A 25728-nucleotide genomic window follows, 5' to 3' on the forward strand; every position below is an offset into this window, starting at 1 on the left:
TATCCTCCACGATTACAGTGTTTAGACAATGAGTTACATGCTTATACGTTACAGTAGCTGGGAGGGGTTTCCTTCCAACTTCTGGTATTGGAGGGAAAGAAAGGACAACTTTGTGAGTCAGTCAAGCCATAGGAGACACACAAAGGCTGTTCACATTGTAGGAAATAATCAGATCTATTTTTTTAAAAAAATCAGTCTGTTGAGTGTTGAAGTCATTCTCTCCAATGTTTTGTCACTTGCAGAAATTCTTGTATGAATTCATTATAGGAGAAACCGAGTTTCTTCTGACTTTCTTATTATAATTAGAAACAGTGAGATGAAGGTGCTTAATAGGATTACTCCAGGGCAAGAGGGGTCCCTCTCTGAAGGGTCCTGTAGATGTGGATTTCCTACATAAAATAAGTAGAATGATGGGATTTCATCTTTAGTTTGAGAAGAGGTCTTTTCATTAAACTTTCTTGGAAACAAGAGGGCGAGATGTTCGCAGTAGCAGGGATAATGAAACTATTTTGAAATAAGCAGAACTTCAAACTGAGGAAACCTAGCGGATTTTTCCAGTGGCAATGAGGAAAGTGGGAACTGGAGAGACTATGCCACCAGCTTGGGGTAACAGGAACCTCACAGCTCCAACGGTGATCTGTCAGCATGAAGGAGGGTTAAGTGGTCTGAATCATCAGAATATGAAGAAAAGGACAAAAAGAAGACACCACAAGTCAACTCAGACCTAGGAAGAGACCCAGAGGCTTCACTTTGGGATCCTCCATGGTTAATAAACCTGTGTTCTTTCATAATTGTGAAAGGAGGCTTGCCTCCCCCAACAGTCACATTCAATTTCTATTATTAAGTTGACAAAATTAAGAATTTTCTTCTTTCTCCTCCAAAGCATACTGACAAATAAATACTAGATTTGCTGAGGCAGGATTCCTGTTTTGAGATCCACAGAAAAAAGAGCCTGAGTGAATTGTAGCTCTGTGAAAATAATCTTTGAAAATGTCCAGTTAAGCTTATTTTAAGTACTGAGTCAATCAGATTGTAACCTATGGACTCAGAGGTCAGTGTGAGCTGGTCATTGACGTGAAATACATTTACAAAGAACAGTTACACTTGTCCTGAAAACAGTGTTTGTGCTTTCACTTTTTTAGAATCTGAATTTGGAGAAGAACCTGATTGACCAAAATTATAACTTTAAGAACTTCATGAATAGAGAAATTTCTTTCTTTTCACCTTCCTTTCTTCTATTTCATTTTCATTGTGAAATATACAAACACAAAAAATGGATACATATTAGACAAGGAGAACTGATCGGTGGTTACCAGGGGAAAGGGGGGGTGGGGGGAGGGCACAAAGGGTGAAGTGGTGTACCCACAACATGACCAACAATAATGTACAACTGAAATCTCACAAGGTTGTAAACTATCATAATCTTAACAAAAAAATGGATACATATAGATGGTTATTAAATAAACAACTGTGTGACATCAACCCAGGTCAAGAAATAGAGTACTACTACCACCAGTAGGTCTCCTGCATGCCCCCTACTGTTGCTAGACTCCTCTTGCCCCCAGGGTATCGAATATCCTAATTAGCATAATAAACCTCCCTTGCCTTTCTTTATACTCTTATCATGTCTATTTCTATGCCAAAATCATAGTCTGATTTTTGCCTTTTTTTTTTCCCTTGTGTAATTAGGGTAACATATATATACTGTTGCATCTGATTTCTTTCATTCAATATTAAGTATTTAAGATTCATACTCAGTGTTGCAAGTTAATCCTATTAATACACCATTTTGTTTATTCCTTCAATTGTTGATGGAGGTCTGGATTGTGTTCACTTTTGGCAGTTACAAATGATGCTTCTGAGACGATTCTTCTGTGTGTGTGTATATATATATACACATATATATATATCTGGTTACCATTCACATGGATTTACTTATGGTATTAAGCAGGGATCATAGGGTAACCATATCTTCAGCTTTACTGGGGATATTGTCATTTTTTTTCTTCAAAGTCAACAAACCAATTGATAGTCCCACACTGTAATTCCCATATCTTCACATTCTTGCTGACACGTAATACTGTCCAGATTTTAATTTGAGGCTTCTGGCGGGTGTGTGGTGATGACTGTGGTGTAAATTTACTCAGCCTTTTCTTTTCTGTAACTCTGTCCCTGGTCAAGATTTGTGTGGGGGGGACAGGGTAGGGGGGAACCTGGGATTCCTACATCATCCTACGTGAAAATGTTTGTGGGGCACTGATATCATTTATTTCTTTTACTTTACTTGGTATTTCAAGTGCACTGTCCAGTAGTGTGGCCAGGACACAGAGTCATTTCTCAAGGACCCCACGGAGTCTAAATATTAGATTCTAAATATTAGGTCTTCTTGTTTCCCTTTGAAATAGCTTCTTTTGTCCATCCGATAAAACAACCTCGAGTACTCTTTTTAAAAACAATAAGATATAATTGACATATTATATTAGTTTCAGGTGTACAACATAGCGATTCAATATCTGTGTATATTGTGAAATGGTCACCACAATAAGTCTAGTTAACATCCATCACTATGCATAATTACATATTTTTTCTTCTGATGAGAAATTTTAGGATCTACTCAGCCACTTTCAAATACACAATATAGCGTTATTAACTATAGTTAATATAAATATAAATAGAGTCAACAAGTGCGTTACATCCCCAAGACATTTATTTATAGCTGGAAGTTTGTTATTCAACCCTCTTCATCCCTTTCACCCCCCATCCCGACCCCCCACCTCAATTACTCTTGAGGGAGCGTAAAATCCTCATACTGACTAATCGTGGGTACTTCCAAATTATTTGTCGGCTTCCACCCAGATCTTGCATTGAAAATCTCAAAGAGAGAGTTTAGATTTTCTTTCCTTCTCACTGCCTGACCTGACCAAAATGTCATGCATCGCTACTGGCCTATTGCTACATCCAGGAGAGTCACTTGAGGAACAGACAAAACTGGAAGAAAACACACATGGATAATTTATCACTACATTGTCATCACAAGCATGGAATTCACCAATGATGCCTAGGAAGAAATTGGGATCATTTATGGAATAGTGTAAAGAGAATATAGGAGATATCTCAGCTGAAGAGAAAGAAGCTACAAAAAATAATTATGCAAAAGATGGAGCAATAAAATGCATCAGGAGATTCAGGAGCATAAACAGAGTTAAGGGAAAAAAATGACCCATATTTTCTTAGTTACTCATTATGGAGAGCAGGATCAATTCCTAAAAGGTCAAGTAATTCTGATTCTGATGCATTTGATGATAATGTTTATTACTAATGGTAATTTGTATTTTCAACTATCATCATGTAATGCTGATAATGTGCATATATAATTTATATTTCTATAGTTATTGCTACTCTCCTCTTAGACTAGTGACCATTATTTTGAGCGACAAAAACACAGTGCCTTGAGATTATCTGTCTGTTCATTATATGTGTTAAGTTATTGAATTTTTGTCTTGCATCAATTTTTATTTCATTAATTGATTGTCATTTAGATGATTCGGATGTTTACACATAATTATCAAGTCAAATCTCAGTATTCCTTTAGCATTTCTCTCTTCAGTTATGGTTGGAAAATCTGTCCCTAACTTAATATTACAAAAACATATGCAGATGTATCTCCAGATCGCTTTTACATTTAATTATTCATTCCATTTTGACTATTATAGCTTAGCCTAGAGAATTAAGTACATATGTATTACTTCACTCCTACACACCTTTTAAACGCAGCTAACAGACACTGAATAAACCAGCCCATCCTGGCGGGATCAGGAGTTACTTGCCCCACGTGCTGTCCCCAGGCTGCAGCCGCCTGAGGGGACTCGCCCGGGGCCCCGCCCTCAGAGCTCACACCCGCCGTGCGCTCTCGCCAAGGGGCCGCCCCGCCGACCCTCCAGCGCGGCTCTGCGCGCACAGGCGTGACGCTCGGAGCCGGCGCCGGGCCGCCCTGCTCGGCCTCCTGGGCGCAGCGGCGCCTCTGGACCGAGCACGCGCACCAGCGGCCTCCGCGCAGGCTCCGTGCCCGCGCACGCGCCCTCGCGTCGCGCTCCTGGCTGAGAGACCTGCGCTCGGGCCGGGCTCCGGGCGGTTCTCGCGGTGCCATTCTCGCGGAACTTCCGCGCTTCGGTGGCCTTTCTGACGAGCCGCGGCGCCCGGAGATGTTCAGGTTGGAGCGACACTTCCCAGACGGCAGCGGTCACGCCAGATCTTCGGCTTCCATTCCGTATTCGCGCGGTTCTCCCTCTTTGCAAGGTGAGTTGAGCTCATTTGTGGATGTGTTAGCACAGGATGCGGGAATCCTGTGAAGCGAGTCAATTCGGAGCCCGACGTGAACTAGGAGGGGTGGCACTGGAAGCGCTCACTGCGTGGAGGCCGGTAGTAGGGACGCCAGTCCTCACGGGACTCTCGGGCCTGAACGGCAGAGGACGGTGTGTGTCTGTGGGGACAGACGGGATGCTTGTGGCGGGGTGTGTGTGAGAGGGACGCGAGTGAGCGGTGGGATGCACCTCCGTGCCGTGGGTGTGGCTGCGAGGCTGTGACAGGTGCGTGGCTGTGCTGGGGTGACGGGGATTTGGTTGCATGTCCTTCACCTGTGCGGGTGTGATGGCTGTGGCTCTGTGGCGTCACTGTCTGGTGGCTCTGGGCTCCCTGGTGTTCCTCCTCTTCTCTCCTCACAGCTGCTTGGCTGCAAGAGGGAAGTAGGATCTTGAGCCCTAAAGGGAGATTTCCAGCCAGGGGGCACCAAGGTTAGTTTGGGAAAGCCTGGGGAGTTCTCTACTTGGGAGCTCTGAGGGGCGGCTACTGTCTCAGAGCCTCGGGGTTCCCAGAGCTCGGACCCCAGGAACGTGCTGTAAACCTATTCCCGTAGTCCAGGCTCTGTCCTCTTTTCCATCTGTTTATGTGTATGAGCAGGGCGGGTGTGGACCTGGAGAGTGTCGTGTAAGGGAGTCATTCTGTGCCCCAAGAAAAGCCTGGTGCCTCCTGACTTCCTCCTCAGTCCTGCCATCCCCAAAAGAAGAACCTTGATGAGAGGAAAGAATTGGTTTACACACAAAAGTCAACAATGAGGATGGTTGATTTTCTTTCATAAAATCATTGATTTTAAATTATTGATAGAAGAAAAGTTTAACAAAACTTTGCATTAACATCTGATTTTTGTTTTCTTCCCAAAAACATGTCCAAATACTAATTGAAATAGAAGAAAATAAGGAATCATTTTATTTACCCACATGCCTTTTGTTGCTGCTTAAGGGCACTGTCAGTCTTACTAATGTTCTCACTGTATGAGACGCTTGATCACATCGGATTTTTTGGGCAGGTTATAATTCACAAATGTCTCTTTGTTTCTGCTCCATTTCGGTGGGAGGGAAATTTCCTCTTTCCTAGAAGCTCTTGATTTATAAATTAAAAATGCATTCTCAAGTAAAAGTCCTGATTTTTCCCCCCCTTTTTTTTGTGAGCATTATCAGAGCAGGGCTGATAAGCACAATTTTATCCTAAAAAGGCAAATTGTTTCTTTTATAATACCCAGTTAGGGGACATGCAATGTTCTTCAATAAAAATAGCTAACATATTTATACAGGATTACAACATATTATTAAGTTTTTATGTAGATTACATTTCTCTAAGATATTCATGCTTAAGAAGTGATCTTCATACTCTTGCCTCTACTGATGAAAACCCCAAGACACTAATATGTCATGAACTCTAAGAGCAGTTACATTTAGAAAATCTGAGAACAGAATCTATGTCTTAAGTTTCAACTGGATACCTTTCCCCAGTTATGAGTGCGTACTTTACACTGGGACCAGTATCATCCTGATTAATAATCCTGTACATGCCATCACATAGCAGGACCAAATTAATTAACCTGTTCCCTCTTAGATTTTTGTGTTTCTAGTTTTGGCTGTCAAAAACTGCGTATTGAAGATACTCATATCTCTTCTAGCCCAGTCTCTTCTAGCCAGTGTTTACGTATTCACTGACCAGATTATTCTCTCCTATGTGCTCAACTTAGTAATATTAAGAGCTATAATGGAGGAAGGAAGAAATTAAGCCCTGTAAAGAAATGATTTGAGCTTCCCGTGTCAGGACTGTAGTTGCATGAGAGATGGAGATCCCATTTGGCCAAGCAGGGAAAGACTGACATTCTCACAGACATGAGTTTTCTGGATAAATGTGATAAAGCGCAGCAATGAACGGTCTCTGGAGGCGGAGATCCAATGCTCTGTGAGGTTTTTGGAATTGAATAGCAATATGAATTAGTGATTGTAATATATGGATCATGGTTCTTGGTAAGGAATTTCTGAATGATGAGTACAATGAATATTTTATTGCTGACTAGGAGGTGCTGAAATTGAATGACCTTAGTATAACTCTGCATCATCATACATCGAGTATTCTCTAAATCAGGAACTGCAAAAGTGTTCAGTGAGGGATTGTTAATGGCCATAAAAGAGAATAAAAACATAAGCTGTTTAAGTTATCAGAGATGAAGAACAGAAAAGACCTTAGATATGTTGTCCAACCTAGTGTACAGAAACCTAGTCATCTGGAGATGATTAAATCTATTATAACTGTAAGTTTGAGTGCTATGCAGCCATTCAAAATATTTGTTAAAATAAGAAAACTATGTGGCATAGGATTTAACATAAAGAACTTGAGGATTGAAGACATCCCTTAGTTTATCAAACCCTCTTATTTTTCTATCCCTTGTGACAATGTCTTTATTTCATTTGGAGTGTTTAGCCCATTTACATTTAATGTAATTATTGATACAGTTAGATTAAGATCATCCATTTTATTATTTTCTGTCTTTCCATCTGGCTTCCATCTTCTTGGGTTAATTAAGTATTTATTTAAAATTCCATGTTAATTTGCTTCTTTGCTATACTTTGTGATCAGTTTTAGTGGTCACAGTCTGTATTATAATATATATTCTTAACTATTCAGAATCTACTTAGAGTTAATATTGAACTCTGCTCTTACTCGTCAAGTGTAAAAACCTTGCAATTTATAGCCCCATCTTCTGTATTGCAGCTGCCATATATATTGCATCTATCTTTATATAAAACTATAATACCATGTTTTTAGTAACATCTGTATTGATATAGAACACAGCACATATTTAAAGTATACACTTGGATTCATTTATTTAAAATTTTGATATAATAGACCTATAACATTATATTAGTTTCAGGTGTACAACATAATGATTCAATATTTGTATATATTGAGAACTGATCACACTAAGTCTAATAAATATCCATCGCCACATATAGTTACAAATAGATTCATTTTGAAATGTGTATACATCCATGAAACCATGACTACAGTCAAGATCATGAACAAATCCATCACTCCCAAAGCCTTTGTAATCCCTCCCACCTCCCAGCCTCCTCCCCCTCTGCCTCCAGACAACCACTGATCTGCTTTCTGTGACCATAAATTAGTTTGCAATTTCTAGAAATGTATATAAATGTAATCAAACAGTATGTTTTCTTTTTTGTCTTGTTTCTTCCACTCAGCATAATTACTTTGAGATTCATCCATGTTGTTTCATGTATCAGTTCAATCCAATATATAGCTGAGTAGTATTCCATTATGTGGATATATTATAATTCATTTATCCTTTCTCCTGTCAACAGACATTTGAGTTGTTCCAGTTTGGGGCTATTATGAATAAAGCTGCTATAAACATTTCTGTGAGAGTATCTGAATGGGTCTAAGTTTTTATTTCTCTTAGGTAAATACCTAGGTGTAAAATTGTTAGGAAGTAAGGTAATTGTATGTTTGACTTTAGGAGGAATTGACAAGCTGTTTTCCAATTTTTAAAACTGTTTTATATTCCCACTATTAATTTATGACTGCTCCATTGACTCCACATCTTTATCATCCTTCTTATTATCAGACTTTTGAATTTTAGCCATTCCCTCTAAACTCATTTTTAACCTGAATGTCACAAATTTTGACATGTTCTATCTTTATTATTATTCAGGTCAACATATTTTAAGTTCCATTTGAAATTTCTTCTTGGACTCATGGGTTATATAAATATGTATTGCCTAATTTCCAAACATTTCCCAGATATTTCTGTTACTGATTTTAATAATTCCATTTTGGTCTAAGAATACACTCTGTGTGATTGGATATTTCTAATTTATGAGACTAGAGTTTTGTTTCCCAACATATGGTCTAACCTGGTGACTATTCCTCATGCACTTAAGAGAGCAGGTGTTCTGTTGTTGTTGGGTGGAGTTTTCTATAATTGATAATTAAGTCTGTTTGGTAGTGTTTTCTTCTTTGCTATTACTGATTTGCTATCTATTTACTGAGAGAAGTGTGTTGAAGCATCTTTACCATTTTATTTTTTTCCTATTACTTTTCACTTCTGTTTGTTTCCTATGTTTTGAAGCTATTATTATGTACATTCACACTTGTGAATGTGGGCTTGAGGAATTGGATACTTTTTCATTATGAAATGGCTTTCTGACTCTGGTAATATTCCTTGTTCTGAAGTCTCCTTTGTCTGGTATTATCACAGCCACTACAGCTTTCTTTGGATTAGTGTTTCCATGATATTCTCTGTCTATCCTTTTACTTTTGACCTATTTTTCTTTAAAATGTATATATTTTGTAAATGTGTATATATATAAAATGTGTAGTATTGTCCTTTCTTGCTTAAACCCAGCCTGACAATCTCTAAATGTAATCATTAGACAATTTACAATTGATGTAATTATCTATATCAGCAGTTCTAAAACTTTAACTTGTATAAGAGTCAGCTGGAGAGCTTGTTAAGCCATACTTTTCTGGACCCATCACCAGTATGTTCGGTGGAGCCCATTAATCTGCAATGCTATCAAGTTCATAGCTCGTTCTAATGCTGGTCCAATAACCACATATCTATGTATTTGTGTCTCTCTGTACTACTGGTGCCTTTTTTCCTGTCTGCCTATCCACTGCTTGTTTCCTTTTCCCACTTTTTTGCCTTGTCTTAAATTGAATTTGTTCTTTTGTATTTCCACTTTGACTTAGATATACCCCTTTATTTTATTTTTTGAGATTATTCTATGGTTTCCAGTATTTACCCCAGTCCATCCTCAAATACTGTTATACTGCCTAGCATATAAGGTAATGTTCAACAGTATATTTACCTTTCACCTGCCTATCCTCTGGATTATTTTTATCATACAGCTCACTTCTGCCTATAATGTACATCATACAATGCATCATTATTATTTTTGCTTTATGCATTTAGTCCTTTTTTAAAGAAATTTTAAAAATTCATTCTTCCCCTCCAAAATTCTTACACCTGGCAGACACAAACTAAGGAGATCTCTCAGAGCTTCTTTTTATCTATTAATTTGAACCAAGTGGTAACATAATTTGATTGGAATACAGCCACACCCATTCGTTTATATATTGTCAATGGCGGCTTTCCAGCTACAACAGCAGAGCTGAGTAACTACAAAAATATTTATTATCTGGCCCTTTATGAAAAAAACTGCTGATCCTCAGTTAACGGCTCTAGAGGAACTACCAGAATGAGTGTCACTCAGGGGGATGCACTGCGGTGGTGCTCGAGGTGCTCTGCCCTGGGCTGCTTCCCTCCCCCTTGGCTTTCACTCACCAAGTGGACACAAAGTAGAGAGCAGCTTTGGTCTTCCTAAATATACGTTAGTGACAAGGTAGCTGGCATATTTAGGGGATTAAGAATTCCTTAATAACCAGACACCGAATAGCCAGACAGCTGAGGAGGACAGTGCAATAAAACCACATATAACAATGAATAAAACCGCATATAACTCTTGAGGCAGAATATAACATGCTTGGCCGTGGCATATTATTCTCTTGAAAAACTGCTCAGTTTTTCTTGTGAATATTTTATTCAGAAGTTTTGTACAAATATTCAAAATTGGTATTAATATTGATTTCATACATTAATACTCAAAATTAAGAATTTAATAGTCTTAAATTTTTGTTATCGCCATTACATGTTCATTAAAAGTTAGAGGTGCAGGCCTGGTGGTTAAGCTCGCATGCTCCACTTTTGTGGCCCAGAATTCGCAGGTTCAGATCCTGGGTATGGACCTATACACTGCTCATCACAGCATGCTGTGGTGAGCATCCTACATACAAAATAGAGGAAGATTGGCACAGGTGTTCGCTCAGCGACAAACTTCCTCAAGCAGAAAGAGGAAGATTGGCAACAGATGATAGCTCAGGGCCAATCTTCCTCACCAAAAAAATAAAAAAATATATATATACATACAACTTGATTGCTAACCCATAGAGCTGTTTTTTCATTTCATTTCCTTTCTTGTGATTTTAATATTAGAGTGTTAACCACTTTCCCAAATTCATCTGACAGACTAGTGTTTCCATTTATACTTTGTTTGAAGCCAACAGATTACCTGGGTACCTGCCCCAGCCCAATTCCTTTGAGCACTTCTCATCCTGGTAGTACTGCTGAGTCCCACATAAAGGGAGCATCTCTAAATGAGCCCCTCAGTGAAAATCAGGTATCATGTGTTCTTGGCCAATAGTATGCTGGAGCTCAGGGCCATTCTACAAGAGTATAAAATGCCATATGGCTGCTTAGCCGTGTTTCAATACTTACCAGCAAACTTAACAATAGTGCAGATTCTTTAATGTGTGAAGGTTTTAAAGCAGGGTGAGAAATATCCACTAATAGTTTTATTTGTTTAATGTACCATGCCTAAAGTTATAATTGTCAAATAATTGTCATTTCATTAAACTATCAACATCCCTCTAGATTTGCACTGTCAGATACAATAGCCACTAGCTACTTGTGGCTATTTAAATTTAATTGATTAAAATTAAATAAAATTAAAAATTGAATCCTTCACGGGTACTAGCCATAACCAAGTGTTCACTAGCCACGTGTATTGGACTTTACAGATAAAGAAGTTTTCTATCATCATAAAACTTTCTATCAGATAGGAATATTCTGAATACCTACATTTGACATAAATAAAGAGAATTTTATGGATTTAACTAATTAAATACTGCCACACATTTAATCATTTGCAAAATTAATTGAGTACTGTAAAGCATATGGTTAAAATCATAAATCTTTGTCAGATATTTGAAAGCATCTTAATTCTTGTCTAGTAGAAACAATATGCAAAAATATTGTTTAAAAATAGTAAATTGGAAAAAAGTTGACTTACATTTTGTTATTGCCATTTTTAGGTTTATACATACTCATATTCTCATTTCTTACCATATTTCCCCTATGATTATGATAACTGGACGATTTTAGATAATTCCTGCAGTTTCCATGTTTTTGCCTCACACACACACACACAAAGTGTAATCACAAAAAGTGAATGTTTTGGATCTAGCTTATCAACCAAATATTTCTCAGTCAGGGCCTAGGTCTTGGTGACCTTGCGATGGAGGCCCCTAAATATCTCTCCTTTATTTCCTTCTTACAAACACGTGATTGAGATGGGTTAAGTTATAGTTTCAGACCCTTCCTCCCCTATGAAGGAGTAACAAGGATAGCAGGCACTCTTTCACCTCAAACAATTTAAAAATATAAAAAATATGTGTGAAATGACAGTGTTCAGACATTAGTCAACTGCTCAAGACTAAGATCCCTGACTGCATAAACAGTCAAGGTGAACCCTAGTATTTCTCCAAAAGTAATGAACCAATAGCCACAGTGGAAAAACTCCATAATATATGGAATATTGGGTAAAGTATGCAAAAGGAGACTGGCTTAATAGAGAGGAAAAATTAGACCTATGACATAAAAAAAGCCCTTAACCTTTTATAAGCTACTCTGGTCTTGCCTAACAAAGCTTAAAAATGCACCTTGAAAGGATCAAACACTTTCCAAGTTATACCACCTGCAAAGAAGCAGGAAAATGTGATACGTGATCAGGAGAAAAATCAATATTTAAAACTGACTCAGATATAGAATTAGTAGACAGGTTATTAAAATAGTTATACCTATGTTTCATATGGTGACAAAGATAGAGCAAAATATGAGCATGTTAAGAGAGTCATGGGAGATTTTTAAAAACCCAAATTAAACATATGGAAATGAAAACTACAATGCCTGAAATGTAAAATACATTGGGGAAATTAACAACTGATTAGGTACTGCAGAGAAAAGATTATTGAGGTTGAAGGTATACTAATCAAAAAGAAACAGAATGAAAAGACTGTAAACTTATCAGTGAGCTGTGAGACAACTTTCAGTGACCTAATATTATCATTAAAGCTCCCAAAGAATGAAGAAAGAGGAGGGGACTGAAAAATTATTTGAAGAATATGGTAAACAATTTTCCAAAATTGATGAAAATTATAGATCTAAAATTAAAACTCAGTGAACTGTAATCATAGGAATGTAGAAATATAAACCAAGGCTGATCATAACCCATGATTTTAAAACAGTGATGAAGTAAAGAGGAAGTCAGCAGAGAAAGGAGACTCATTATGTAAAGAACAAAAACAAGAATAAAATCAGATTTCCTTTGGGAAAACAAAGGTAGAAGGCAATTGAACAAAATCCTCATGCAGTGCTGAAAAGAAAAATATTTCCTTGAATTCTATGCAAAGTAAAATATTTTCATAAAAAAGTAAAAATTTGTGTATGTCCAATTTTCTCACAGACATAAGAAATGAAAGAATTGATTTAACAGCGTACCTGCACTATAAAAATGTTAAAGTCCTCCAGACAGATAGAAAATAAAATCAGATGAAAACTTAGATCTACACAAGACATGATAAAAATGTGTGTAAGTATATTTCTTTCTTATTTTTTAAATTAGTAAAAAGATAACTGAGTGGGACCCTCAGAATGGTGTAATGAGGAGCTTGGCAATTTTCCCCAAAAAAGCAATGATGAAACTGCATAACATTATTAAAACAATTACTTTCACTCTATGGAAATTGAGCAAACACATAAATGAATCAAGACGCATTTATTCAAGCAAAACTACTGAACTCCAGGAAGGGACATTGGGAGTGTCCAGAGTTTTAGCCTAGGGATGCTCCCATCTCCCTCTGGCTTTGTTTTACCAGAGCTGAACAAGCTATGAAAACCAGCAGCTTTGAGCTCTGGGATACTGACATGAGTTGGAATGGAGTATGGAAAAACCCCATGCCTGGAGGTGTTGTGCAAAAGGAATATGAACCTCAGTGCAAAGAACTGGGGATGGATAGCTAACACAGACGGTCTGAGGGTGCAATATCATGAGACTAACCAGAGGTTAATCAAGGCAATTCTGGAAATGAGAAAGCCAGAGAAGTTCTTAATAAGATTTGACATACTCGTGGGGGTCCGGAAGGTTGGTTTATGCATAAAGTTGTGAGAACCCTAGCCATCTGTCCATCTCTGGCTGAATACGAGGCCTTGAGTATGCAAAGAGGTGACAGGAGAAGGCCCTGCAGAAAGTAAAAAGCCAAGGATTTGTTTTTTTTTTTTTATTTTATTGAGGTCATAATAATTTATATCACTGTGAAATGTCAGTTGTACATTATTGTTTGTCAGTCACTATATAAATGTGCCCCTTCATGCCTTGTCCCTACCCCCCAACACCCTTCGCCTCTGGTAACACTAAACTGTTTGTGTGTTAGTTTATCTTCCACTTATGAGTGAAATCATATGGTGTTTGTCTTTCTCTGTCTGGTAAAAGCCAGGGATTTTAATGTGTTTCCCAACCAACCAACACTCAGAGCCATTGCCAAGGGGTAGAAGGCTCACCTAATCAAGGGGCTTATGGACAACATCTGAGCATTCATTGGCTGACCACTAAGATATGCTGACCCAGAAGTGACTCTGTGAAGCCAGGCTTAAAGGAAAAAAAGAATTTAAAAAATAACAATAAACTGGTCAGAGACATCAGCATCTCCACGTTGCAAAGGAGACAGATTCCAGAATTAGTCAAGTCAGTACACAAAAGCAACAATATCAATTCCTGGGGGAGTAGTAGATCTAAATCCAGAGTTGGTGCAATATATTATCTAAAATATCCAGGTGTCAACAATGAAAAATGGGAACTGCAAAGAAATGGGAAAGTGTGAACCATACATGGGGAAAAGTGAACAGAAACTGTTTCTGGGGGAGGTGAAGATATTGGACTCAGGAAAAAAATACTTAAAAGGAGCTATTATAAATATATTCAAAGATCTAAATGAAACCATATTTGATGAACTAAAATAATGTGTACAATGGCTCATCAAATAGAGAATCAATAAAGAGAGATTACTTTTTAAAAAGAAGATAATAGAAATTCAAGACATAAAGTGTTGAATATCTGAAATGAAAAGTTACACAGACAAGCTCAACAGCAAATTGAGTTGTTAGAAGGAAGATTTTGTGAACCTGCTCATAGGTCAATGGAGATTATCCAGTCTGAAGAAACAAAGATAAAAGGAATAAAAATTAACAGAATGTTACAACCTGCTGGGAAAACAATCAAGCATAGCAAGCATACACATGACAGAAGTTCCAGGAGTATAGTAGTTACTTTGAAGGAGAGTAGAGAAAAGGACAGAAAAGTTCTTTGAAGAAATAATGGCCCAACATTTCCCCAAATGAGGAGAAACCAATCTACAAATCCAAGAAGGTCAACAAACTTCAAGTAGGATAAACAAAAGGCAATTCACATATAAACACATCATAGTCAAGCTACTGAATGCCAAAGACAAGTAGAAAATCTTGCAAGAAGCAAGAGAAAGAGGGCTCATTACGTACAAGGGAACCACAAGCAACTGACAGCTGACCTCTCTTCAGAAACAATGCAGGCCAGATGACATTGAAAATGCATCTTTCTCTTTCTTTTAACTGATGGTAAAGATGATTGCACAAAACAATGAAAAAACTGTAATGTTGGACCTATATAAATATGTAGTATATGAAAATTGCACAAAGACAGGGAGGAATGGAGCTATATCGAAACAGTTTCTAAACCTTACTGGAAGTAAATATTAATCTGAATAGTATTATGTTAAGATGTATATTGTCTTCCCTTGAGTAACTACTAAGAAAATAATTCAGGCTATTAAGAGAACCAGTAAAATGTTTCTCTAGAAAAAATATATTTGATATGAAAAAGCAGTAAAAAAGGCACAAAAGCACATAAGACATAGGAAACAGCGAAATGGGAGATAAAAAGTTAACAATATCGATAGTTGAATTAAATTTGAAATGTATGAAGTACTCCAATTGAAAGCTGAGATGGTTGGGGCCAACTCTGTGGCACAGTGGTTAAGTTCATGTGCTCTGCTTTGGTCACCCAAGGTTTGCAGGTTCTGATCTCAGGTGGGATCTATCAGCTCTCATCAGGCCACACTGCAGCGGCATCCCACTAAAGCAGATCAAGATTGGCACAGATGTTAGCTCAGCAACAATCTTCTTCAAGCAAAAAGAGGAAGATTGGCAACAGATGTTAGCTCAGGGTCAAGCGTCCTCGGGGGAAAAAAAAAAGCAAAGATTGTCCATCTCAAAACAAAACAATATACAACTGTATGCTGTTTACAAGAGACAAACTTTAAATTCAAATAGACAAATAGGTTCAAAGTAAAATCATAGGAAAGTACACCATGCAAATAGTAACAAAATAGCTGGAGTGGCTATATCAATATCAGGCAAAATATTGTTTGATGCAAAAAATGCCACTAGAGACAAAAAGGAATATTTTATAAGGAGGAAACTGGCAACTTACATAATTATTTAACACTTATAAACATATTTGAAAGCTGAACAACAAAATATATGAAGCAAGTCTGGCAGAATTAAGATATAAACAAATTGTCAACAATAGCTGGGGTCTTTAATATGCCATTCTCAGTCTGCGTCCAATGAAGGAAGAGAAACCTCACAGTAATTTGAACAGGAAACTGTTAATATAAATGACTAACATAAGGGGATTAGAATAATGAGAGATTAGCAAGTAAGTAAACAGAACGCTACAGAATGTAAGACTAGAGATATAAGGAACACTAAACAGGGCTGAGATTGAGAGCCCACGGGAGATCCACTTGACAGGACTGAGATCCAGACCTTGTGGGAGAGGGCAAGGCCTTTACTTACTGACAGGACTCTGCGAGTAAGCCATGGTAATGGATCTTCAAGAAGCCCACCCCCTAGTGCACTGCGTAAAGCTGTCCGTGGGGAATCTCACCAGAGATACTTAAGTGCGAAACTGTGCAATGGAGGACACACATGGAAACTGCTGATTACTGAGAGCTGCTGGCATCAGGCACTGGAGAAGCTCTGAGTGACGCAGGAGCCAAGCAGATACTCTGCCATAAAATAATCCAAGGATGGGTGTGTGATTAAAGAGCACAGATGTATTTACAGAGCAGTCAGAATGAATGATATTATACCTGAGTCAATAATTTTTTAACTGTCACACAGCATTCCCAATAATGGAGAGAAAAACTAGATTAAAAAATGAATATGAACAATCTTATCTGCCAATTTGAATGATGTCACATGTGTAGAATAGAGGCAGAGACGATATGCTAGGCTATAAAATGACTCAATATATTTAAAAGAACTGAAATAATGTAAAGTTCTCCTATCACAACATAATTGAATTAAAAAGCAACAGAAAGAAATGTGGGAAAATCTCAAAGTTTGGAAATTAAACTACATGCTTCTAAACTGCCCACATGTCAAAGAAGAAATCACAATGGAAACTAAAAATAATTTGAATGAATGAAAGAAAAACAACATCTCACAACTGATAAGAAGTAAACGAGGATGCAGAGGAAAATTTATAGCTTTAACACCTATATTAGAAAAAATTATTTTAAATAAATACCTAATTGTTCACCTTAAGACGGTAGAAAAGAGGAGCAAACAAAACCAAAAGCAAGCAGAAGGAAATGATCAAGAATAGAGCAGAGATGGAAGTCTATTAGAAATAATCAAAAATTACAGCAAAGATGCAGGGTACAAAACAAACTTAAAAAGATCAGTTGCATTTCTATACTCTAATAATGAACTAAGAGAATTCAAGAATACAATCCCATTTACAACTGCAACAAAATGAATAAAATATCTAGGAGTAAATTTAATCAAGGAGGTAAAACACCTATACAATGAAAACTATATGACATTACTGGAAGAAATTGATGATGACATAAAGAAATGGAAAGATATTCCATGAACTTGGATTGGAAGGATAAACATAGTTAAAATGTCCATACTACCTAAAGTGAGCTACAGATTCAATGCAATCCCAATCAGAATCCCAACGACATTCTTCATGGAAATAGAACAAAGAATCCTAAAATTCATGTGGGGGAACAAAAGAACCCAAATAGCTAAAGCAATTCTGAGAAAAAAAACAAAGCTGGAGGCATCACAATCCCTGACTTCAAAATATACTACAAAGATATAGTAATCAAAACAGCATGGTACTGGTAAGAAAACAGGCACACAGATCAGTGGAACAGAAGAGAAAGCCCAGAAATAAAACCACACATCTACAGACAGCTAATCTTTGACAAGGGGGCTAAGAACATACAATGTAGAAAGGAAAGACTCTTTAATAAATGACATTGGGAAAACTGGACAACCACATGCAAAAGAATGAAAGTAGACCATTATCTTTCACCATAAACAAAAATTAACTCAAAATGGATCAACTACTTGAAGGTAAGACATGAAACTATAAAACTGTTAGAAGAAAATATAGGCAGTAGACTCTTTGACATGGGTCTTACAAAGATCTTTTTGAATACCATGTCTCTTCAGGCAAGGGAAAAAAAGAAATAACTGGGACTTTATCAGACTAAAGAGCTTCTGGAAGGGAAAGGGAACAAGGATCAAAATGAAAAGACAACCAGGGCTGGCCCGGTGGTGCAGTGGTTCAGTTTGCACATTCCACTTTGGTGGCCCAGGTTTCGCTGGTTCGGATTCAAGGTGTGGATCTGGCACCACTTGGCAAGCCATGCTGTGGCAGGCGTCCCACATATAAAGTAGAGGAAGATGGGCACGGATGTTAGCTCAGGGCAAGTCTTCCTCAGCAAAAAGAGGAGGATTGGCAGTAGTTAGCTCAGGGCTAGTCTTCCTCAAAAAAAAAAAAAGAAGAAAAGAAAATATACTAAGGCAGCAGGGCAGAAGAAAATAACTTGCAAAGGAACCACATCAGGCTTTCAGTGGATTTCTCCGCAGAAACTTGTCAGTCTAGGAGAGAGTGGAATGATCTATTCAAAATCCTGAATGACAAAACTTTCAGCCAAGAATACTCTATCCAATGAAAATCTCCTTCAGATATGACAGAGAAATAAAAACTTTCCCAGGTAAACAAAAGCTAAGGGAGTTCATTCCCACAAGTGCCCCCCTACAAGAAATCCTCAAGAAGGCCCTCATATCTGAAAAAAGAAATAGGAAAGGCGCTACAAAGCCCTGAGCAAGGAGATGAATAGGTAGGCAATGATCAAGAAGTGGCATATCTCTATCAGATCAGGTTAGTAAACAATTCTAACGTCAAGGATAATATGAACAGAAAATACCAAAACAAAAATGACCTCATCTTTTTATCCATAGACTCACAACACAAGTTGGAAAATGATATGACAAAATAACTTAGAAGGGAAATAGTAAAGGGATGGAATCAGTATAGTCTAAGGAAGTAGGAGGCTGTCAGAAAATGGACTATCTCAACTATGAGATTGTTTATATGAACTTAAGGGTAACCAATAACAAATAATCAGAACAGACATCTTTACAATAAACGAGGAGGAAAAGAAGAAAACCAACAGAGAAAACTACCTAATCAAATTGGTAGTCCAAAATACACAGGAAGGAAACAAAGGAAATGCAGAAGAACCAGGAAATGTGTGAGAAGATGGTAGTGTTAAGCCCTATATATCAATAATCTCTCCAAATGTAAATGGATTGAATTCTCCAATCAAAAGACACAGAGTGACAAGATGGATTAAAGAACAAAACCCAACAATATGCTGCCTCCAGGAAACATATCTCAGCTCTAGAGACAAACATAGGCTCAGAGTGAAGAGATAGAAGATAATACTCCAAGTCGATGGCAAACCAAAGAAAGCAGGTGATGCCATACTTATATCAGACAAAGTAGACTTCAAGATAAAACTGATAAAGAGAGACAAAGGGGCAGTGTATAATAATAAAAGGGACTCACCACCAAGGAGACATAACACTTATAAACATGTCTACACCCAACACAGGAGCACCAAAGTACATAAAGCAACTATTAACAAAGCTAAAAGGAGATATTACCAACAACACAATAATAGTAGGGGACCTCAACACTCCACTTACATCAATGGATAGATCATCCAGAGAAAAAGCCAACAAACAGATACTGGACTTAAATGAAAAACTAGATGAGATGAATGTAGTAGACATATATAGAGCCTTCCATCCCAAAACAGCAGAATACACATTCTTCTCAAGAACACATAGAACATTCTCAGGGATAGAGCAAATATTGGGAAACAAGGCAAACCTTAATAAATTTAGGTAGATTGAAATCATATCTACTATCTTTTATGACCATAATGCCATGAAACTAAAAATCAACTACAAGAAAAAAGCTGGGAGAGGAACCAAAAATGTGGAGACTAGACAACATGCTACTGAACAACCACAGGGTCATCAGAAAAATGAAGAAATCAAAAGATATTTGGAGGCAAACATGAATGCAAACAGCATGTTGACTCTTATGAGATGCAGTAAAAGCAGTCCTAAGAGGGAAATTTATAGCAATACAGCACCATATTAACAAACAAGAAAAAGCTCAAATAAACTATCTTAATCTACACCTAACAGAATTAGAAAAAGAAGAAGAAACAAAGCCCAAACTCAGGAGAAGCAGGGAAATAATAAAAATTAAGTGCAGAAATAAATGAAATAGAAACAAAAAACACTGTGAAAAGGATCAATGAAACAAGGAGCTGGTTCTTTGAGAGGATGAAGAAAACTGACAAACCCTTAGTGAGACTAAGAAAAAAAGAAAGAAGTCTCAAATAAATAAAATTAGAAATGAAAGAGCAGAAATTTCCATGGATAGCACAGAAATACAAAAGATTACGAGAATACTATGAAAAACTATATGCTAACACACTGGACAATCTAGAAGAAATGGGTAAATTCTTAGACTCTTACAACCTCCCAAAACTGAATCAAGAATAAACAAAGAATCTGAATAGAGCAATCACAAGTAAAAAGAGTGAAACAGTAATCAAAAACCTCTCCAAAAATAAAAATCCAGGACCAGATGGCTTCTCAGGAGAATCCTGCCAAACATTCAAAGACAATTTATTACCTATTCTTCTCAAACTATTCCAAAAAGTTGAGGAAGATGGAAATACCACTAACACATTCTATGAGGCCAACATCACCCTGATCCCACCACCAGACAAGAACAATACAAAGAAGGAAAATTACAGGTCAATATCGCTGATGAACATAGATGCAAAAATCCTCACCAAAATATTGGCAAACTGAATACAGTAATACATTAAGAAGATCATACACCATGATCAAGTGGGATTCATACCAGGGACACAGGAATGTTTCAACACCCACAAATCAGTAAATGTGATACACCATATAAACACAAAAGGAGGAACAAAAACCACATGATCATCTCTATAGAAGCAGAGAAAGCATTTGACAAGATCCAGCATCCATTCATGATAAAAATTCTCAATCAAATGGGTATAGAAGGAAAATATCCCAACATAGTAAAGGTCATATATGACAAACCCACAGCCAACATCATACTCAATGGGGGAAACTGAAAGCCATCCCACTGATAACAGGAACAAGACAAGGATGCCCACTCTCTCCACTCTTATTCAACATAGTACAGAGGTTTTGGTCAGAGCAATTAGGCAGGAAAAAGAAATAAAAAGAATCCAAATAGGCACTGAAGAAGTGAAACTTTCACTCTTTGCAGTCGACATCATTTCTATATATAAAATGTTTAGAAAACTCTAAAGAATCCATCGGAAAACTCTTAGAAATAATCAACAACTACAGCAAAGTTGTAGCATACAAAGTCAATGTACAAAAATCAGTGGCATTTCTATACTCTAATAACGAACTAATAGAGCAAGAACTCAAGAATACAACCCAATTTACAATTTCAACAAAAAGATTAAAATATCTAGGAATAAACTTAACCAAAGATGTGTAAAACCTATACAAGGAAAACTATAGGACATTACTGAAAGAAATCGATAATGACAAAGAAATGGAAAGATAGTCCATGTACACGGATTGGAAAAATAAACATAGTTAAAATGGCCATACTACCTAAAGCAATCCACAGATTCAATGCAATCACAATCAGAATCCCAATGACAATCTTCACAGAAATAGAACAAAGAATCTTAAAATTCGTATGGGGCAACAAAAAAACCAGAATAGCCAAAGCAGTCCTGAGAAACAAGAAGAAAACTGATGGCATTGAAATCCCTGATTTCAGAACATATTACAAAACTGTAGTAATCAGAACAGCATGGTACCAGTACAAAAACAGGCACACAGGTCAGTGAAACAGAACTGAAAGCCCTGAAATAAAACCACACATACATGGACAGCAAATCTTCAATAAAGGAAGCAAGAGGGGCTGGCCTGGTGGTGCCGTGGTTAAGTTTGCACGTTCCTCTTTGGTGGCCCGGGGTTGGCCAGTTTGGATCCTGGGTGTGCCCATGGCACCACTTGGCAAGCCATGCTGTGGTAGGCATCCCACATATAAAGTAGAGGAGGATGGGCACAGACGTTAGGTCAGGGCCAGTCTTCCTCAGCAAAAAGAGGAGAATTGGCAGCAGACGTTAGCTCAGGGCTAATTTTCCTCAAAAACAAATAAGTAAATAAAAAATAAAGGAACCAAGAACATAGAATGGAGTAAGGAAAGCCTCTTCAATAAGTGGTGCTGAGAAAACTAAAGAGCCACGTCTAAAATATGAAAGTAGACCATTATCTTTCTCCATAGACAAAAATAGACCCAAAATGGATCAAAGACTTGAATGTAAGACCAGAAACTATAAAACTTATGGAAGCAAATATAGGCAGTACACTCTTTGTCATCAGCCTTAAAAGGATCTTTACAAACATAGTGTCCACTCAGACAAGGGAAACAAAAGAAACAATAAACAAGTGGGACTTCATCAGACTAAAGAGCTTCTGGAAGGCAAAAGAAACCAAGATCTAAATGAGAAAACAACCCAGGAACTGAGAGAAAATATTTGCAAATCATATATACAATAAGGGATTAATCTCTGCAATATATAAAGAGCTCACACAACTGAACTATGAAAGAATAAATGACCCAATCAATAAGTGGGCAGAGGATATGAAGAGACATTTTTCCAAAGAAGATATACAGATGGTCAATAGGCAGATGACAAGGTGCTAAACATCATTAATCATCAAGCAGATACAAATCAATGCTACAGTTAGATATCATCTTATGCCTGTTAGAACAGTTACAATCACCAAGACAAAAAAATAACAAATGTTGGAAAGGTTGTGGAGAAAAGGGAACCCTCATCTACTGCTGGTGGGAACGCAAACTTGTGCAGCCACTTTGGAAAACAGTATGGAGATTTCTCAAAAAGTTAAAAATAGAATTACCATATGACCAGGCTATCCCACCACTGGGTATTTATCCAAAGATCTTGAAATCAACACTAAGAGACGTATGCACCTCTATGTTCATTGCAGCATTATTCACAATAGCCAAGATGTGGAAGCAACCCAAGTGCCCAACGACTGATGATTGGATAAAGATGATGTAGTATATATATACAATGGAATACTACTCCACCATAAAAAGCACATAATCGTCCCATTCACAACCACATTGGTGGAACTTGAGGGCATCATGTTGAGAGAAATAAGCCACACAGAGAGAGAAAAGAACATATGATTTCACTCATATGTGGAATATAAACAAACTTATGGACAAAGAGAACAATTTAGTGGTTACTGTGGCAGCAGGAGAGTGGGTACAAGGGGTGTGGTGGCACATCGATATGGTGTTTGATAAATACTGATGTACAACTGAAATTTCACAATGTTATAAACTAGTTAGACCACAATAATTTTTTTTAAACTGGTTTTTTGGAAAGTTCAGAAAAGGTGAGACAACATGAGTGACATCAGCCTCATGGTGGAATTTTCCCCCTTGTCACTCCCCTCTAAGTTACAGCCAAATGGACATGCACTGACCAACACAGGATTTCCTATACAGCAGTAGAGGATGCCTAAGAGATCCATGCGTCTATACATCTGAATGTGGGTGGACTCAACCCCCAGTAAGCAGTGGAACTAGGGGAGAAGCCCCCACCACCCTCCCTGAGTGGCAGCAATCCAGGTTGTGGATCCTCACACAGTGGCTTGCACAAGTGGTGAGGACAGCCCAGCTCACCTGCCAGTGGAGCATGGATGGTGGCAGCCTGGCCTGTGTGACTGCTGGCACAGTGGAGGTGGCCTGGCCCACACAACTGTGAGCAAACTGGGTGGGGGCAGAAGAAATAGCCCCTTTGCCCCAGCACTGGCAGGTGGAACCTGTGACCAGAGGCTTCAGGAAACACAGCAGATCTGGTGACCTAGCCCCCACTGGTGGCACCCCCCAACACCAGCTCAGCTGGAGATACATATAGTTCTTCAGGTCCCTGGCAGGGATAGTGACACCTATGAACCCAGCACCCCTGGCAGCAGTGCAACGAGCACCTTCAGACAACCCAGGACAAGCATCACCGGTCATGCATGGGGCAGCAGCATCCAAGCCTATGGGAGCCAACAGAAAGCCAGTGGGGTCTCAGATAAACCAGCTTCTCTCTACCTAGAAGACCTAGAAAAAGAACAAACAAAGCCCAACGTCAGGAGAAGGAAGGAAATAATGAAATCAGAGCAGAAATAAATGAAACAGGAAGTAGAAAAACAATAGAAAGGATCAATGAAACTAAGAAGCGGTTCTCTGAGAAGATAAACAAAATTGACAATATCTCAGCCAGATTCAGAAAAAAAGAGAGAAGACTCGAATAAATACAATCAGAAATTACAGAGCAGTAACTACAATGGACACTGCAGAAACACATTGGATTACAGAAGAATACTATGAAACACTATATGTCAACAGACTGAATAGCCTGGAAGAAATGGATAAATTCTTAGAACCATATGACCTCCAAAAACTGAATCACGAAGAAATAAAGAATCTGAATACACCAATCACTAGCAGAGATTGAAACTGTTATCAAAAGCCTCCCAAAGAAAAAGTCCAGGACCATACAGCTTCTCTGGTGAATTCTACCAAACATTCAGAGAAGATTTAATTCCTATGCTTCTCAAACTATTCTGAAAAATTGGGAGGATGGGACACTTCTGAATTCATTTTCTGAGGCAAACATTATCCTGATATGAAAACCAGACAAGGATGACACAAAAAAGGAAAATTACAGGCCAATATCAGTGATGAACATAGACGCAAAAGTACTCAACAAAATATTAGGAAATTGAATACAATACATTAATTGGATCATAGACCACGATCAGGTGGGATTTACTGTAGGGGTGCTGAAATGGTTCAACATTAGCATATCCATCAATGTGATGTACCACATTAACAAAATGAAGAATGAAAATCACATGATCATCTCAATAGATGGAGAGAAAACATCTGACAATTTCCAATATCCATTTATGATAAAAACTCTCAATAAAATGGGTATAGAGGGAAAGTACCTCAACATTACAAAGGCCATATAGCACCAACCCACCGCCAACATCATACGCAATGGTCAAAAAGTGAAAGCCATTCCTCTGAGAACAGGAACAAGACAAGGGTGCCCACTCTTGCCACTCTTCTTCAACATAGTACTGGAAATTTTAGCCAAACAAGTAAGGCAAGTAAAAGAAATAATAGGTATCTAAAAAGGGAAGGAAGAATTAAAACTGTCACTATTTGTGGTTGACATGATTCTATATACAGAAAACTGTAAAGAATCCAACAAAAAACTATTAGAAATAATCAACAAATACCGTAAAGCTGCAGGGTACAAAATCAACATTCAAAAATCATTTGCATTTCACTCCGTAATGGGGGCCTGCAGTTTGCCAGTTTGGATTCCGGGCATGGACCTACACACCGCTCATCAGGCCATGCTGTGGTGGCATCCCAAATAGAAGAACTAGAATGATTTACAACTAGGATATACAACTATGTACTGGGGCTTTGGGGAGAAAATAAAAGAGGAAGATTGGCAAAATACGTTATCTCAAGGCCAGTCTTCCTCACACACACAAAATCACTTGCATTCCTATACACTAATAATGGACCAGCAGAAAGAGAAGTCAAGACTATAAGCCCATTTACAATTGCAACAAAAAAGAATAAAATACCTGGAATAAATTTAACCAAGGAGGTGAATGCCATATACTCCAAAAACTATGACATTAATGAAATAACTCAAAGAAGACAAAGACATGGAAAGATATTCCATTCCCATGTATTGGAAGAATAAACACAGTTAAAATGTCCATATTACCTAAATCAATCTACAGACTGATCTACAGATCAATCTACAGATTTAATGCAAACACGAATGGAATACCAATGACATTCTTCATGAAAAGAGAGAAAAGAATCTTAAAATTTATATGGAAAAACAAATGACACTGAATAGCCAAAGCAATTC

General features: G+C 37.7%; 1 protein-coding gene and 1 long non-coding RNA gene across 5 annotated transcripts in view; one reads left to right on the plus strand and one right to left on the minus strand.

The window, feature by feature from the left end:
* Nucleotides 1-861: 861 nt before the first annotated feature.
* LOC138917423 (uncharacterized) overlaps nt 862-25728 on the minus strand; it is a 29640-nt gene continuing 4773 nt past the window's right edge. The window contains exons 2-3 of one of the 2 annotated variants that reach the window (XR_011425397.1): nt 4635-15392; nt 862-4480 (exon numbers count right to left, since the gene is read on the minus strand). This is a non-coding gene — a long non-coding RNA (uncharacterized lncRNA). Of the gene's footprint in view, nt 15393-25728 lie in introns of both variants that reach the window. The other variant, XR_011425396.1, reaches the window with a different exon arrangement.
* LOC111772175 (disks large-associated protein 5-like) overlaps nt 4030-25728 on the plus strand; it is a 65654-nt gene continuing 43955 nt past the window's right edge. For 2 of the 3 annotated variants that reach the window (XR_011425385.1, XR_011425386.1), the window contains exon 1: nt 4030-4296. The gene's annotated coding sequence lies outside the window, so the exon portion shown is untranslated. The remainder of the gene's footprint in view (nt 4297-25728) is intronic. The other variant, XR_011425393.1, reaches the window with a different exon arrangement.

Source organism: Equus caballus, chromosome 14, assembly GCF_041296265.1.
Source record: "Equus caballus isolate H_3958 breed thoroughbred chromosome 14, TB-T2T, whole genome shotgun sequence".
NCBI classification, from domain to species: domain Eukaryota; kingdom Metazoa; phylum Chordata; class Mammalia; order Perissodactyla; family Equidae; genus Equus; species Equus caballus.